The sequence below is a fragment of the Lissotriton helveticus genome, chromosome 7, assembly GCF_964261635.1.
Source record: "Lissotriton helveticus chromosome 7, aLisHel1.1, whole genome shotgun sequence".
Lineage (NCBI taxonomy): Eukaryota > Metazoa > Chordata > Amphibia > Caudata > Salamandridae > Lissotriton > Lissotriton helveticus.
Genome location: NC_136068.1, coordinates 1608266171 through 1608284077, shown reverse-complemented (window position 1 = coordinate 1608284077; position 17907 = coordinate 1608266171).

Below are 17907 nucleotides of genomic sequence, written 5' to 3'. Positions count from 1 at the left end.
CGATTTGCGATAATTATCGCAAAGCGCTCTTAGCTCTGGGTTTTTTATCGCCGGCTATCACTGGATTTCCTCACCGAGATAGTGCTGTATTATCAACACGTATCGCAAAGCCGATAGATAATCCAGCGATAGCGTGTGAAACGAACAATAGCGTGAGAATTCCAGCGATAAATCAACTGCTCTAATGAAAAGCTTGCTAATAGGCAAGTGTGTACTTAACCTAACAATCCACCTCCTATTGACAAGATGGTTAAGTCCAATTTTTTTCAGGTGTTAAATTCCAGCGACAAGCGCGGTTAGCGCGAGTTTTCTTGTCGCTTCTCGGGCATTGATAATAGAGGGAAGTTGTGTTTGCGACTGTTTCAATGGAGTTTAAGTCAAGAACGCCTACTTTGCATGTCTTTATCGATATATATCGCTGACATGCTCAAAAACGGCCGCTATCGCAAAAAAACTCACGCTAAGGCCCGTTAGCTGCAGAAAAGTGCAGCTAATGCAGCGATAAAGAACTTGATAATATGCCCCCAAGATTAAACACAAAGTTCAGCTACTTGTAAAAAACTGCTACTCTTCATTCTGCTTATTTTTCACCTCTGTTCATCTTGAAATCCCCACTGATTTAGGTCTTCTAAAATGACCATTCATACAGCTCCTCCGCTCAGGTGGAGGAGCGTCGCCCGCCCTGCTATTTGAGCAGTGCAAAAAAGAAAAAGAAAATGATAATAAGAAGACGTTATTATCATTCTGTTTTTGTGTGCGGTACTGGAGCCAGGGCGGGGCTGGTCTTGCCGCCATCAGAGTGAGGAGTGGTTTACACTCCCTAAATGCACATTACTCTTTGGCCGGCCCTCCTGGCCTGGCCAAACAGTCAGGCACATTTAGCATGTTCTCCGCCTGGCTGTGTTGCAGAGCTGGATGGAGAACATGCCCAGGCTCCCAGGCACTGCCTGAGCGGCCAAACAGGCGCTCAGGCCAATCACAAAGCTGCTTATGCAGCGTCGTGTTTGGCTGGGAGAGTCTGGGAGCCTGGGTGCTTCTGGTGTGCAGCAGAGTGAGGACAGAGGAGAGGTGTGCAGCGGCGGCGGCAAAGGTAACATTTGTTTTTAAGTATCTTTCCCCCTGGTTCCGAGGCAGCCGCCACTGCATTCATAATCTGCAGTGTTGACGGAGTGTAAACACACATTCATGTTCAGATGTATGTGTGTGTGTGTGAGTGTAAGAGAAAATGCGAATACATTCCACTGTATGTAGGAAACAAGGGTGAAAAAGAAGGATGTGAACAAAAGAAGGCAGCGTGAAAAGAAGGTTAAGGTGGCCGATGAGTAAAACGGGAATACAAGGGAAAGATGGGACAGAAAGAAGGCTGTGTACGTGCAGAAAGGGAGTGTTTCAGTGAGAGGAGGGTGTGAAAGTGTATGAGAGTGAGAAATGGATGGTATGAGAAATGTACAGGATAGAATAGAGCATTTATAGAGAATGGTGTGCAAGAAAGGTGAGCAAAGAAGATTTTAGAGTTCTCGGGTTACCCAGGCGCATAAATGAGTAGCTCATCAGCCACATTTTTGCTTTGTATTCCAGTTTTCATAATCCTGTTTATGTTATTATCAAATCAGTACCACAAATCCCAGAATGCAAAGAAAAACCTAAATTGGATGAGCATCAAATGCATGGGCCTGGGAAACTTGACGCTCTGAGGTATGAGAAAGGAAATTATAAGAAAGGAAGGATATCAACATGACCATCAGAAAGAGAGTAATGTGCATGACTAGGTGTGGTGTGCTACTGCAAAGTCAGAGCAAGGGAGATTGAGAGGGTGCCAGGGGATGGAGACAGCTAGGCAGCGCCAATAAAAAGCCTCATATAGAAGGAAGAGTGAGAAGGATAGAGCAAATGAGGTGAGGGGATGGGAAAGGGAATGTGTAAAGAGTACACATTTGTAAGAAGAGGAAGGAAGATGAAAGATAGAAAAGAGATCGAGAGGAGTGTTGAAAAACAGAGGACTGCAAGAGACAAAGGAAAAGCAAGCCACATTTTGCGGAGGGAGAATACTCAGTGGATGTCTAGGCCACCTCCAACAGAAGATGTGCAGCAGCAAACGTGACTACATAGATCGAAGGAGTGGTATGCCCCGGTTACTTACTGGTAATCTTCATTACTCCGAGTACAAATCTTCCTCACTGCACATTTTTACTTCTGCGAGGGAGCTAAAGCTCACTGCATGATTATGAGGAGGTAATAGAAAAATATGCCATCATCTAGGGTGGCAAATAAATCGCACTGGCCCTAGGTGGTGGAAAAGGGACTAGAAGTATGAGATAGGAGGAAGCGGGAGGTGAGTGACAAGCTAAAGTGTGAGAGTGGATGCAATTTGAAGAGTGGGACAGAGTATGTTTGAGAGAGCAGAGTGGTAAATAAGAGAGTAAGAGAGGCAGGAATGAACCAGTGTGATGGAGGCAAGTATAAGGAAATTGGGTAAAGCATACCGAAGCACTCTTCTCAATGGATTAAGGCCCAGCTCCAGAGACCCGTGTGTAACCTATAAGCTATTCATTCTTAATTACACATGCTTTGTGAGTGATGGAAGCTTGCACTACTATTGCTGCCCTGCAGGGAAGAGAAGCTTGTGCTGTGGTTGCCTTCCGTGTGAGAGGAACCCTTGTGGTGCTGCTGCCGTACAGGGAAGGGAAGCTTGTGTTGCGGCTGCCTTCTATGTGAGAGCAACCCCTGTGTTGCTGCTGCCGTGCTGAGGCCACCCTGCAGGGAAGGGAAGCTTGTGCTGCGGCTGCCTTCTGTGTGAGAAGAGGATAAAAAAACAATATCTCAACTGGTATTATTATGAAAGGCGATTAGACATGTATGCATCAAGCATTATGTGAACAGAGACAAGGAGACTCAATAAGTGGGTGTTTTTTTAAACGTGCTCATGGCATCGTATAATAAAAGAACAAAAATAATATATACAGTTGTAGCAGCACTGTATGTAAAGAAATATAAAACAACCTGAATTGGACTAGGTGCTCTAAATGTGTAAGTGACACAAAAAGTGGCGACGCAAGTGACAATTGTGATCAGCAGGAACGGCGCATGGTGTCAAGGTGCTTGAATATATACAGTGTATCAAGTGAACAATGTGGCTCCAGACAATGGTTTGTAATGCGGATTTCGCTGAGGCTGCCCTGCAGGGAAGAGAAGCTTGTGCTGTGGTTGCCATCTGTGTGAGAGCAACCCCTGTGTTGCTGCTGCCGTGCTGAGGCCACCCTGCAGGGAAGGGAAGCTTGTGCTGCGGCTGCCTTCTGTGCGAGAAGGCACCTTGTGTTGCTGCTGCCGTGCCGAGGCCGCCCTGCAAGGAAGGGAAGCTTGTGCTGCTACTGCCTTCTGTGTGAGAGCAACCCATGTGTTCCTGCTGCCGTGCTGAGGTCACCCTGCAGGGAAGGGAAGCTTGTGCTGCGGCTGCCTTCTGTGCGAGAAGGCACCTTGTGTTGCTGCTGCCGTGCCGAGGCCGCCCTGCAAGGAAGGGAAGCTTGTGCTGCTACTGCCTTCTGTGTGAGAGCAACCCATGTGTTCCTGCTGCCGTGCTGAGGTCACCCTGCAGGGAAGGGAAGCTTGTACTGCGGCTGCATTCTGTGTGAGAGGGACCCTTGTGTTGCTGTTGCCGCCCTGCAGAGAAGGGAAGCTTGTACTGTGGCTGCATTCTGTGTGAGAGGGACCCATGTGTTGCTGCTGCTGTGCTGAAGCCACCCTGCAGAGAAGGGAAGCTTGTACTGCGGCTGCATTCTGTGTGAGAGGGACCCTTGTGTTGCTGTTGCCGCCCTGCAGAGAAGGGAAGCTTGTACTGCGGCTGCATTCTGTGTGAGAGGGACCCTTATATTGCTGCTGCCCTGCTTCACCATTTCTGAAAGGAAGCACAGCTGCACTGGTGCTTTTCAGTTTGTGCGTGTCCTCTGAGGGGGTAAGCTTGCATCACTGCTGCCTAAACCATAACTATATTGTGAAAGAGGGAAATTGCCCAGCTTCTACTCTGCTGCTGGCCCATCCGTACCCATTCGGTGAGGGAGAGAAGCTTGCACTGTTGATGCTCCAGTTGTAGCTAGTCTGTGAGGAAAGAAAGCCTGCATTGATGCTACATGGGTTGTACCTGACCTGTTCCATGAGTGTGACAGAACTTTATCTTCCTCCCCCTACTGCTGCCTTCTGTCATTTTTCTATTAGTTTGAGTCAAGGAAGGTTGCACTGATGTGTGTTGGTGAAGCTTGGAATATAATTTCACTATACGAAATCCGAAATGTCAGACATTGGCCATACTTTTAAAAACACATTCTATAAATAAAAGAGGGACTTTGAGAGGCTGGCCTGGTATATGATGTACACTTATGTAAGTGGACACCCTGCACAAGTGCGGACAACCCTTTTGGTGATTTAGGAGGTCTTAGACAACCTTAGAAAGCTCTCTAAGTGGCAGCTGTGGAGAGCAGCCTTCAAGCTTAGTCCAGAAGGAGTGTAAAGCAGCTTGTTTTACCAGAATGCAATCTTATAGGTATAGATTAAGTAAAAAAGAACCACAAAAGTTATTTATAAAAATATATAACACGTTTAGATATCTCCTATGAGGAGATATGAACAATACACACAATACTTTGCATAGAAATCACGTAAATAGCACAGAATACACAGTGGACCCCAGGGGGAGACCAAACCATATATTAAGAAAGTTGTGTAAGAACAATGACCGATGTCAAGACAATGTCCAGAGGCCATAGAAGTGCCGGGGACCCAAGGAACTACCCAAGGTAAGTGACTAGGAACCCCATGGAGATTGTGTGCAGTGTGAGAACACGACTGCGTTCTCCGTACAAATCAACCTGTAAGTCGCGGTTGCAATATTAAAGATTTTGGACCCTTCCCAGTGGACCCTGAAGAAACCCAGTGGAAGACAGAAGGTTGGAGAGCCACCCACCCGTAGATACCCTAGTACCTACGTTACCTACACCAGGGAAGCCGGGTGCATAAGTGTAAAGTGGTGTAGGAAACCGCCATCGAACCCAATGGAGGACTTGAGGAAAATGCTGCTGCTGGAGAAGGAGAAAGTGTCCGGTGGAATCCGAACGTAGATACAAGTTGAAAAGTACCTGCAAGGAGACGGGACAGAGTCTATGTCACTCAGGTGTGACCCAGAGACCAGGAAGAGGAATGCCCACCGATGTCGGGAGTTGGAGGAGAGCTGATGGTGACCTTGACTCTACAGCTGTGAGGACTAGGCGATGCTGAGGAAGACAACGAGCTGTGCACAAGCTGTCCCATGTCGAATGTTGAGTGCTGAGGTATCATGTCCATCAGGAGCACCAACAAGCCTTAGCAACTGCAAACAACGTAGAAGGTGCAATGTCCGGACCAGCAAGGTCCAGGGGACTCATCACGAGCAGGGGAGTCAGTGCAAGCCCCGAGCAATCGGGGGAGCCCAAAAGAAATAAAGGTGACCCTCAACAGGACCGGCAGGCCGGAGGCACTGGAGCCACAAGAGGACCTCCAGCAGCTCACCAAAAGATGCAGGCCACAGTGCAAATGATGCAGTGTCGACAAAGATTCTGGTCACTGCAGATGCTTGAAGTTATGGCTACTTGGAGCCCGAAGATCTTTGTGGAAGGAAGCCAACAAGCCTTTGCAACGGTGCACAGGGTTTCTGTTCCTGCGGCTCCCACGAGGGATACTGGCCTCAAACTTGGTGAGAGGGCAGGGCAGCCCTCGAGAGCTGTGGAGAACCACCACCTGTGTTGTTGAGCCTTTCGGAGTCCGTAGGAGCTCAGGATCAGCAGACCGGTCAGCTTAGTTGTAGTGCCTGCAGATGCAGGGAAGGGACTCCTTCACTTCGTGGCTCAATGGTTAGAGCGTCAGACCCTGATGCAGAGGTCTGGCCCGGGACCAGGGTTCAATTCCTGCCTTGGCTGGTCTCGGCGGATCTTGGGCTCATAATTCCTCGGACCTGATTTCTCGCCTCGGTGCCTACTCTAAGCATGGGTCCCACGCTGCAACTCTGGCCAATAGCTTGCTTAGTCTCCACAACGGCCCCCTACAGCGCTAGGGATGCCTGGTTGCAGCCTGGGGATGCCCAGGAATGGACATTTCACGGGGAAAAAACCAGGAAGGGTTCCCTAGCGGTATAAATACAGCGCCAGGACACTCAGGAGTATCAGTGCGCTTTACAAGTATGGCTACATTCCTTCAGGTGACTTGGATGCCCACAGGCCTTGGAAGGTTCCTGTATGGTGCACAGGCACAGACCATGCAGCAGACTGAAAGGAGGATGAAGTCAAGTCCAAATGAAGTCCTGCGAAGTCCTGGGTGCCCAGACGGTAGAAAATGAAGTGGTGTCTGAATTGAATCGTGTCCCACGACGAATCTAGGGACCTTCACCCAAGTAAGCCCTTAAGTACCCTAAGGAAAGTGTTGAGACGATTCAGGTGACCCTCCCAGGGGAGGGTTTGGACAGGGGGAAGGTTACTCCCATGTCCTTTGTCCAGTTTCGTGCTAGAGTGGGAGCCAACAGCTCCCAGAGTTGGTTTGAACTGGACTATGCAAGGATCCACCAAATGTGCCCCTCATGCAGTCTGAGTGGCACTGGTAAGCGCACCCACCCGGCCCCAATACACTAAATCCTGTCTGGGAGGTGGTCACACCTCCCTGTGACAGGACGCCTATTCGGCCTTCCCCTGCTCAAGCTTGGCTCAGCAGCAGGAGGGCAGAATCATGTCTCTGGTCAGCAGTAGCCATGTTGTGCTGTCTGGGTCTAGAAGACCGGTACCAGGAGCACTGAGAGCTTAACGGATGGCTCTTCCAGGTCTTGGAATCATACCTCCCACATCATTTATGGTGTGGGGGTATGATTCCAAAATGTTTGATAACAAACATGATAGGATTCGTTGCAGCCAATTTTGAGATGGTCATCGCATAATTACGCTGTGCCCCTCTATACAGTATATTGCTGCTTCACTTACAACCTGGGGGGAAAGAATCCATAGGCTGTAGGGGTGCCCTGCTGAGGTACTGGGTTTTTCAGAACCGGTACCGAACCGGTAACCCAGTGGTGTCAGGGTACACCCTAAGACCTCGAGTACTTTCCTGATTCAGACACAGAAACTCAGAGTCTTCTAGGTGAAGTCAAAGATCGAATTTATTGGCTGCAACCAAGTAACAGGCGTCCTAGAAGTACAACAGCACGGTGTGTATATTCTCAGGAGACTGCTCAATCTTACAAAGCCAGGCTTCTCTTTTTATACAAAATATTATGCTACAGGCAAACATTCTTAAATTTACAGTAGGCCATTCACATATTTTCACTACAAAGAAAAAGCAGAGTCATGATGACAATCCCACATTTCAGTTCGTCCAGCCCACAACAAATTACCCGGCAAGGCCCAACATTTTCATCAGATATCGGTGGACCCCCAATAAAAACGGGCACCTCCTCCTCATAAAACAAGACATATGTAAAGAATCAGGGACAGGTGTGAGCAAGGTTAGGCAGGGTGTGTGTGCGATGAAAAGGTTTATGGCATGTTGTGCCTTGATGCTATCTTGCTCGGCCACTGGGAAAGAAACTGGTCAGGCAGGTTCGGCCTGGGGCAATGGTTTCAGCTTGCCCAGGTCACAGAGAAGTCAATTAAGGTGTATGTGTCCTTTGGAATCGAATTTGGCTGTATTATAAGCCTATGTGAGGGCAACTCTAAAATGGCTGCTGTTGGACAGGCCCCACGAAGGGCTCGCTCCCTCCCCGCATGACAGGGCCCAGACACCGGCTCTCCGGGGGCTACCCGCAGAAGCAACCCGCAACCCGTCCCCTCCGGGACGCCTGCTCCCGGATATCTCTGTGTCACGGGCCCGGGCCCCCGGCAGCCCCATTGCCCGGCCCAGCCGCCATCTTGGACACTGCACCACGCGGCAGCGTGGCCTCAGCTCGACCCCAACCCTGGGCCCGGCCAGGCCCCGCCATCCCGGCACCACCATCCATCCAGGAGGTGAACGGACCACTTGGCAGGCTAATGGGAGAAAGAAGTGTCGATGGCTCTCCCCCGCCAGGTGCCGATCGCCCCCAGCCTCCCCGGGTGCTGGCTCCACCCCCCTGCTGGGTGTCTGGACTCCCTCATCCCGGACCTCCCGACCTCCCAGTGCGAGGGTCCGGACATCAAAGGGCGCCAGACCTATAACCGAGGAGCCCCAGAGCAGGAAGGCAGTTGTATCCTGGAGTCGAGAGACACTGAGAAGAACTCATCCTTGACGGACTGCTGGCGCTGCCGCAGCCCTGCCTTGTGAACTATCGTCCTGCCTGCTGGCGCTGCCACGGCCTTCTGCAACCTTCATCCTCGTGGGACCTGCTGGCGCTGCCGCGGCCCGTTGTAACTTCCATCTTCGTTGGGACCTGCTGGCGCTGCCGCGGCCCGTTGCCACCTACGATCTCTTTGGGACCTGCTGGCGCTGCCGCGGTCCGACCCGTCCGACCGCCGAGCTCGAGGATTGTGAGCTACCGCCATTTCACCTCAGTACCCGTAGGTACCAAGACCGTCCCGCTACCCCCTTTCCCTACTAGAGACTAGAATTGAGAGGATCATCGTGTCCTGATCTCCTTGTATCGAACTACCTTACTTCAAGAATTGCCTATAAAAGGTGTTACTCTGATCTTCGTGTGGTGTCCATCTGTGGGGGGGGGAAGTTACTTGTCTGTACGATCGCTGGAGACGGCCCTCACCGGAGGCCTCTCCCCTTGTGCTCGGCCGACCCTCCAGGTCCCCGTCTAACATTGGTGGCCAGCGGCGCGATCCGAACCAACGCGTAACCGTACAGAGAGTAACTCACCCTACGACTAATCCACAATGACGACCAGAGAGAGCGGATCTGCAGAGAAATTCCAGATGGAAAAACTGGAAGGGTACAACCACCGAGAGCTAAAACAATTTTGCATAGAACTAGGCATTGCCACCACCGGTCTGAGCACGAAAGAGGACTTCAAACACGCCCTAGAATCCTGGGCAGAGACAAATATCGCCGGACCCCGGGACCCCGAAGCCCCGGAGACAAACACCACTCTGACGGAAGAAAGGAGAACGGATCTCTCCCGGGAAGAGATCCGAGAACGAGAGAAAAATAGACTACACGAGTTAGAGTTGGCACGGCTCAAATTAGACGGAGAATTGAAACTGGCAGAACAAAAGATGAACTTAGAACACTTACGGCTCCAAGAAGAGCGAGAGGAAAAGCAGAGACAGAGAGAACTCGAAGAAAAAAGACTGGCATACGAACACGAGTGCAAGCTAGCGGAGATAGAAATGCGCAAACAGAACAAAGACCTAGGGGTGCCCGAGCAACCGCGCCCCCCAGGTACTACCGAACAGAAGGTCCACATCCCCAAGGATGTGGTCCGTGAATACTATCGGAACGACGACATACAGCAGTGGTTCAAGGCTTACGAGATCGCCATGACTGCCCACCGGATCGCTCGAAGTGACTGGGGAGCCGGTCTATGGGGGAGATTCGTCAATGAAGGCCGGGATGCCCTGCTGCAGCTTCCGGACCATCAAATGACGTCCTATGACCACATGAAGGCCGCCCTCCTCAGTCGATATGGGCTGACGCCCGAGATGTACCGCCAGAGGTTCTGCAACTGCACCCGGATCCCGGGTACAACCTGGATAGAATATGTGAACTATTTCAGCCGAGCCTTCGAGGGATGGATCAAGGGTAGCAACGTAACAACCTACGAACAGCTCTTCAACCTCATTGTGTGGGAGCACCTCTCCAACAACTGCTTCGTCGAGCTCAGGCAGCACCTCCTCGACAGTAAATTGACTGACCCACGGCAGCTCGCCGCCGAGGCTGACCGATGGGAGAGCACCCGAGTGACCCGGAGTGGGCCAAACGAGCAGAACAGAACCAACCACGGTCATCATCGTCCCCGAGGAGGAGGAGGAGGACAGGGCCGGGGCAGAGACGCCGTCCCGGCCGCTCCCGCCAACAACACCCCGCCCCCGGCCGGCCGGGGCAACCCCCCGATGCGCCCGGGGTTCCGAGCCAACGTTACGTGTCATCGATGCCAGCGAGTCGGCCACTATGCCAGTGACCCGACCTGCCCAAAGAACCAGACCCCCGGACCCCGCCAGGTGGCTGCCACCGCCCTAGGAGAAGAGCAAGTCTCCGAAGAGCCTGAAGAGTATGGGCAGGAGCAGCCCGAGTGGGAACCTGCCGCCATGACCCTGGCCTGCCTAGGGGGAAGAGACCTGATCCCGCGGGCTCCCCTACCAGCCAACACCAGGAAATACAGCCAGTGGGTGAACATAAATGGGCGTAAGGCCGAAGCCCTGCGTGACACAGGGGCCAGTGTGACGGCCGTCCGTTGTCACCTGGTGACCCCAGAACAAATTCTGCCAAACGTTCTTTGCCCCGTCCAAACGGCCGACAATTCGGAGAGCATGTGTCGGATGGCCTGCGTCCCCTTCGAATGGGGAGGAGTCTCCGGTATGTTAAAAGTGACTGTCCACGACGATGCCCCCGTGGACTGCCTCCTGGGGAACGATCTCGAGAGTTCCCCGTGGGCAGCCGTTGAAAGAAGAGAGCACCTGGGGATGTTAGGCCTCCCGGGCTGGGCGTGCGTAACAACCCGGTCCATGGCCGCCGACACCATCCCTAGATCTGAAGAACCCGAATGGCCAGCACCTCCTCCCCCGATCGCTCCAGAGGGAGACTCCATCCCTACCGACACCCCGGAACAAACCCACGAAGAGCCCGCTCAGCCCCAAGACCTTCCGGACCTGGCTCAGTGGCGTCAGGAAGGGGGGCCCACCCAAGAACAATTCCGGCAAGAGCAAAAGACATGTCCCTCCCTCGAGGGACTGCGACAGCAAGCGCTCGCCCAGGGCGCAGGAGACACCGCAGGGGCCCACTGGATCTATTGGGACAATGACCTACTGTACAGCGAACAAAGAATAGCGGAGCTGGGGGCCAGTCGAGTGCTGGTGGTGCCCCTCCGTTTCAGAGACTTCCTTCTGAACTTGGCCCATGATGTCCCCCTGGCTGGACACTTGGGGCAAGACAAAACATACAACCGCCTGGTGACTCACTTTTACTGGCCGTAAATGAGAAATGACGTCTCCACCCACTGCCGGTCCTGCCCGACCTGCCAGGCCAGCGGGAAGAGCGGCCGCAAACTCAAGGCACCTCTGCAACCATTCCCCGTTGTGACCACCCCGTTCGAAAGGGTGGGAATAGACATTGTGGGGCCCCTGGACCCCCGAACAGCACAAGGGCATCAATTCATCCTGGTCCTGGTGGACCACGCCACCCGCTATCCTGAGGCGGTTCCCCTTCGAACTGTAACAGCACCAGTGGTAGGTCGAGCCTTAATGGGGGTCTTCTCTCGAGTGGGCTTCCCCAGGGAAGTCGTCAGCGACAGGGGCACGAACTTTATTTCAAAATATATGAAATCCCTATGGCAACAGTGCGGAGTCACCTACCAATTCACAACCCCCTATCACCCGCAAGGAAACGGACTGGTCGAGCGATTCAACCGCACTCTCAAGGGGATGATCATGGGGCTGGAAGAACCCCTACGCCGCCAGTGGGACGTGCTACTACCGTGCCTCCTCTTCGCCTACCGAGAAGTCCCCCAGAAGTCCCTCGGCTTCAGCCCTTTCGAACTCCTGTACGGACACCCTGTTCGCGGGCCTCTCAGCCTAGTTAAAGAAGAGTGGGAAATGGCCCCCCTGAAGACCCCTCCAGGCGTCTACAAGTACCTCCTGACCCTCCGTAATCAGACCCGGCGATTCAGAGAGCTCGCCAAAGCCAATCTTGAAGCCAGTCAGGAGGACATGAAGAAGTGGTACGATCAACATGCCTCCTCCATCGAATTCGAGCCTGGCCAGCAGGTATGGGTGATGTCCCCCATCGAACCTTGTGCCTTACAGGACAAATGGACGGGGCCCTTCAAGGTGATCGAGCGTAAGAGCCCCGTCACCTACCTCATCGACATGGAATCCCCCCGGAACCCCCTCCGGGTCCTCCACGCCAACAGACTCAAACCCCACTTCGTGCGCTCGGAGCTCAGCCTGCTGATGGCTACAGACAGTGGGGCGGAAGAGGACTCCGAGCCCCTCCCTGACCTACTGGGGGCCGGGGAAAAAGATGGTTCAGTGGACGGGGTCCAACTCTCCGAGGCTCTGACCCCGGAGCAGCGCCAAGACTGTCGGGCCCTCCTGCTGCAATTTGCAAACGTATTCTCCCTCACACCCGGGGTCACCCCCTGGTGTCTGCACGACGTGGACACTGGCGACAGTCCTCCTATCCGACACCGGCCGTACCGAGTACCAGATCGGGTACGCACCTGCATCCAAGAAGAAGTCTCCAAGATGCTCGCACTCGGAGTCATCGAACCCTCGGACAGCCCCTGGGCCAGCCCGGTTGTACTGGTCCCCAAAGCTGCGGCCCCGGGCACCACACCCGAGCTCCGGTTCTGCGTCGACTATCGGGGTCTGAACGCTGTCACCCGAACCGACGCTCACCCCATCCCCCGAGCCGACGAACTAGTTGACCGCATGGGGGCGGCCCGCTACCTAAGCATCTTCGACCTGACGGCGGGCTACTGGCAGATCGGCCTCACCCCCAGGGCACAAGAACGATCCGCTTTCTCCACCCCGGATGGACACTACCATTTCAGAGTGATGCCATTCGGCATGAAAAACGCTCCAGCCACGTTTCAACGACTGGTGAACCAGGTATTGGCGGGCCTCGAAGAGTTCAGCGCCGCATACCTGGAAGACATCGCGGTGTATAGCCGCCACTGGTCAGACCACCTCCGCCACCTCCGAGGGGTCCTGCAGGCCCTCCAACGGGCCGGCCTCACAATCAAGGCCAGCAAGTGCCAAATCGGTCAGGGGTCCGTGACCTACCTCGGATACCAAGTGGGGAGCGGTCTGGTGGCCCCCCTCCAGTTCAAGATCGCTGCCATCCAGTCCTGGCGCCCCCCCGTAACCCAAACCGAGGTCCGAGCCTTCTTGGGGCTCACCGGATACTATCAGCGGTTCGTAAAGGACTATGGCAGCATTGTGGGGCCCCTCACGGAACTCACATCCAAGACCAACCCAAAAACAGTCAACTGGACTCCCGACTGTCAAGCGGCCTTCGAGAGGCTGAAGGCCGCCATGTGCACCGCTCCTGTGCTCCAGGCTCCCGACTACAGCCGTGAGTTCATCGTCCAGACTGATGCCTCAGACCATGGCATCGGGGCCGTCCTCTCCCAACTGAACCCCGAGGGAGTCGACCAACCAGTGGCCTTCATCAGCAGACGCCTCCTGCCCCGAGAACAGCGCTGGAGCACCATTGAGCGAGAGGCCTTCGCAGTAGTATGGGCCCTCAAGAAGCTCCGGCCTTACCTCTTCGGAACCCACTTCCGGGTACAAACAGATCATCGGCCCCTGCAATGGCTAATGCAAATGCGGGGGGAGAACCCCAAACTATTGCGATGGTCCATCTCCCTGCAGGGGATGGACTTCACTGTGGAGCATCGCCCTGGCCAAGACCACGCCAACGCGGATGGCCTGTCCCGCTTTTTCCGCCTCGACGAGGAGAGTCCCCAAGAGGATGGGTGACTCTCCCCGCCTTCAGCTGGGGGGGACGCATGTTGGACAGGCCCCACGAAGGGCTCGCTCCCTCCCCGCATGACAGGGCCCACACACCGGCTCTCCGGGGGCTACCCGCAGAAGCAACCCGCAACCCGTCCCCTCCGGGACGCCTGCTCCCGGATATCTCTGTGTCACGGGCCCGGGCCCCCGGCAGCCCCATTGCCCGGCCCAGCCGCCATCTTGGACACTGCACCACGCGGCCGCGTGGCCTCAGCTCGACCCCAACCCTGGGCCCGGCCAGGCCCCGCCATCCCGGCACCACCATCCATCCAGGAGGTGAACGGACCACTTGGCAGGCTAATGGGAGAAAGAAGTGTCGATGGCTCTCCCCCGCCAGGTGCCGATCGCCCCCAGCCTCCCCGGGTGCTGGCTCCACCCCCCTGCTGGGTGTCTGGACTCCCTCATCCCGGACCTCCCGACCTCCCAGTGCGAGGGTCCGGACATCAAAGGGCGCCAGACCTATAACCGAGGAGCCCCAGAGCAGGAAGGCAGTTGTATCCTGGAGTCGAGAGACACCGAGAAGAACTCATCCTTGACGGACTGCTGGCGCTGCCGCAGCCCTGCCTTGTGAACTATCGTCCTGCCTGCTGGCGCTGCCGCGGCCTTCTGCAACCTTTATCCTCGTGGGACCTGCTGGCGCTGCCGCGGCCCGTTGTAACTTCCATCTTCGTTGGGACCTGCTGGCGCTGCCGCGGCCCGTTGCCACCTACGATCTCTTCGGGACCTGCTGGCGCTGCCGCGGTCCGACCCGTCCGACCGCCGAGCTCGAGGATTGTGAGCTACCGCCGTTTCACCTCAGTACCCGTAGGTACCAAGACCGTCCCGCTACCCCCTTTCCCTACTAGAGACTAGAATTGAGAGGATCATCGTGTCCTGATCTCCTTGTATCGAACTACCTTACTTCAAGAACTGCCTATAAAAGGTGTTACTCTGATCTTCGTGTGCTGTCCATCTGTGGGGGGGGGGAAGTTACTTGTCTGTACGATCGCTGGAGACGGCCCTCACCGGAGGCCTCTCCCCTTGTGCTCGGCCGACCCTCCAGGTCCCCGTCTAACAGCTGCCGTACACAAAATGGAAGCCAAGGGTTCAGGACGAAAATAACGATTTCGAGGTGAAATCGTTACTGGAATATGACGAAAATGCTTGTACATAGTGTACTAGCCATTTTCGGTCTTTTGATACCAAAATCGTCATACTACGACGAAGTTTATTACACGAGTCCAGAATTTTCAGAACTACACTGCTCATGCAGGGGCATCCTCACACTTAGAACCCAGCATCCTGCCTTCAGAATTGCAAAGGCCTACTATAGGAGTGACTTATATGTTTCAAGTGCAGTGACCCTAGATATAGGAAACCTATATCTTTCGTAAGTGGTGCTAGCACCAGCTTACACAGGCTGCAATGGCAGGCCTGTAGTTACAGTCTGAATGGTCTCCCATGGGTGGCATAATACATGCTTCAACACATGGGGAACCTCTGGGGTACCTAAGCCCTGAGTACCTTAGTACCAAATACTAGGGACTGATAAGGGTACCTCAGTATCCAATCTGAGATGTACATAAGTACTGAACATAACAATCTAGGGTTGAAAGCAGAGAGACATGGGTCCTGATTGGCAGGATCCCAGTCAGACTAGTCAATAACTGCTTAGCACCAGGCAAAAAGTGGGGGTAACCATAAAAACAGATCCTATTTTCCTACAGGGACCCTTCACAAAATAAGCAAAGTGAGCTTAGTTTTGGTTTTACATGTGAAACAATCATGTTTTTTGAAAGGGAGTAAACCACCTTGTAAAATTTTAAAACATAGCTACCAAATGACTGAAATTAATATTTGACTCTTCCAGCAAATGTTTTTTTATCACACATCGTTTTGCATGTGTGGTTTTCGAGCACATAATGAATTTGCTTAAAATAATCACTAGGACTGGTGTCAGTGTGTGTCTGGGACTTCCGTTATACAGTGCATTTAACTCAGCTATTATTTAGGTGATATGCACACTTTACAGGGCGTTATGATATATAGGCTGATATAACAAAACGTGCTCAGTGTAACCTGCATGTAAAACTTTGACGTCAACGAGCAATTGTATCCGTTATTGTTGTTTTTCATATCATACTGTATTGCAAAGTGTGGTACCGCCACCTTCCTTTCTTTCACATTCAGGTGTTCCTGACTTTGACTTGGAATAATGGAAAGAACGTTTCAAAGCCTATTTAGAGTCTTTACAAGATGAAGCATGTGAACAAAAAATAGGCCTTACTACCCCCATTGTTTTGGGCCAGAAGACAGGAACATTCTGAAATATCTTCCTCCAGAGACAGTTCTAGGCGTGGACAACATTGTTGGTGAATATGCCTTTGTTACAAAAATGCTAGAAAGTCATTTTAAACCACATAGAAATGTTATAATGGAATGCCATACATTTTATAGGAGGCATCAGTTATCTGGGGTACTAATTTGGAAATGTATGGGTTCCTTAAGGTTTTTGGCTTCCACCTGAAAATACAGAGAAGTCGAAGACGAAATGATCCGAGACCAAATAGTAGAAGAAAACAACATTACAAAAGGTTCAGGAAATGTTGTTAATTCCCACAAATCTTACCTCGGACAAGGCAATTGAATTGACATCTGGTATCATAAGTCCCAGGATACATGTGGAGGAGCTGGTGTTAACTTCCCAATTTGGAGAACTTCTATTTCTGCATTTTTCCAAGAAAAAACTGCAAAGAAAAGTAATGTGGGAGTGATAGGAAATAATTATAAATGTAATGAATGTTACTAATCATAGAGAATTCTGCTATCTGGCCAGCTACATATAGGATACGTAACAAAGTTTGCAAGTGTGCGATTAAGGAATCCCAGAGAAATGTTGCTGCTGTAGAGAATAATAATACTTTGTTAAAAAATTCGGGTTCTGGAGAAGAGAGTGTGGTTATGTGTGGCAATATCTCAAATATTATTGAGAAGGATGATGCTATAATGCGTATATATGGTGCAAGTATGAAAAGGCCCTTTTGGCAGATTGATATACATAAAATCTATGTCAGGATTTGGATTCTCCTTTTATGTTAAAAAGAGTGTGTTACACCTTGCATCCCTGGCACGGTTTCCCCCTAACTTTTTGCCTTCAAACCTCCTGCTTTTGCTGACTTCGATTTTGCTAGCCTTTGCATTCTGCACACTCTACCACTGCTAACTGGTGCTACGGTGCTTATGCTCTCTGCTTAAAACATGGTAACGGTGGCTTATACCCAATTGGTATCTTTAATTTACTTAGAAGTCCCTAGTAAAGTGCACTACATGTACCCAGGGCCTATAAATGAAAAGATACTAGTGGGCCTGCAGCACTGATTGTGCCACCCACTTAAGTGGTCCTCTAACACTGTCCTAGGCTTGCCATTGCAGAGCCTGTGTGTGCAGTATTAAACTGCCATGTCGACCTGGCAAAAGAAACCTTCTGCCAGGTCAAAAACTTCCATTTTAATACATATAAATCACCTCTAAGGTAGGCCATGGACAGCCCAAAGGGCAGGGTGCAATTTATTTAGCAAGTTGGACATGTAATTTTTGGGTCAAAATTCTTTTTATTAAGCATCAGGAGAAATGCACAATGGCAGCAAACCTACAGTAGGGCGTGCAGGCCCCTGGACATGTACTTTTAAATGTTACATGTCCTGGCTGTGAAAAACTCTTAACTTTGTTTTTAACTACTGAAATGCCTATCTCTCCCATAGGATAACATTGAAGTTGCCTTATTACATTTAATGTGTCATTTCCAAATGAGAGGAGATAAGTAGTTCATCTTTAGTGTCTCTGGAAGTGATAAACAAAAAAGATCCAAACAAGGGAAACCTGCTGGATCTGGAGGGTTGAGAGGGCCCTTCTAATTCAAAGGGGGTGGAGGGATGCGTCCTCCCAAGATAAATCAATTTAACCAAAAGGTGTCCACCAGGGGTCATGGGGGTTATTGCCTATAATGCACAGGACACGGTGCAGGGGGGTTGGTCACCCCTTGTTGGTATGCTAGCTCTGCATGACTTGTGCGCAGAAGGAAAAAATCATTTTTTATCTATGAGCCTCACACACTCTAGTAGTGTCATGCTTTATCATCGGGTTCACCCTAACTTCTAAAGGTCAGGGTGGTCTCAACTGTATTTCAGGGATCACCTAATAGATGGGTGACCATGGGGCTTAACTAGAGATTAAAATCCAACACTTTCTCCTAGGTATCCCTTTATTCGTA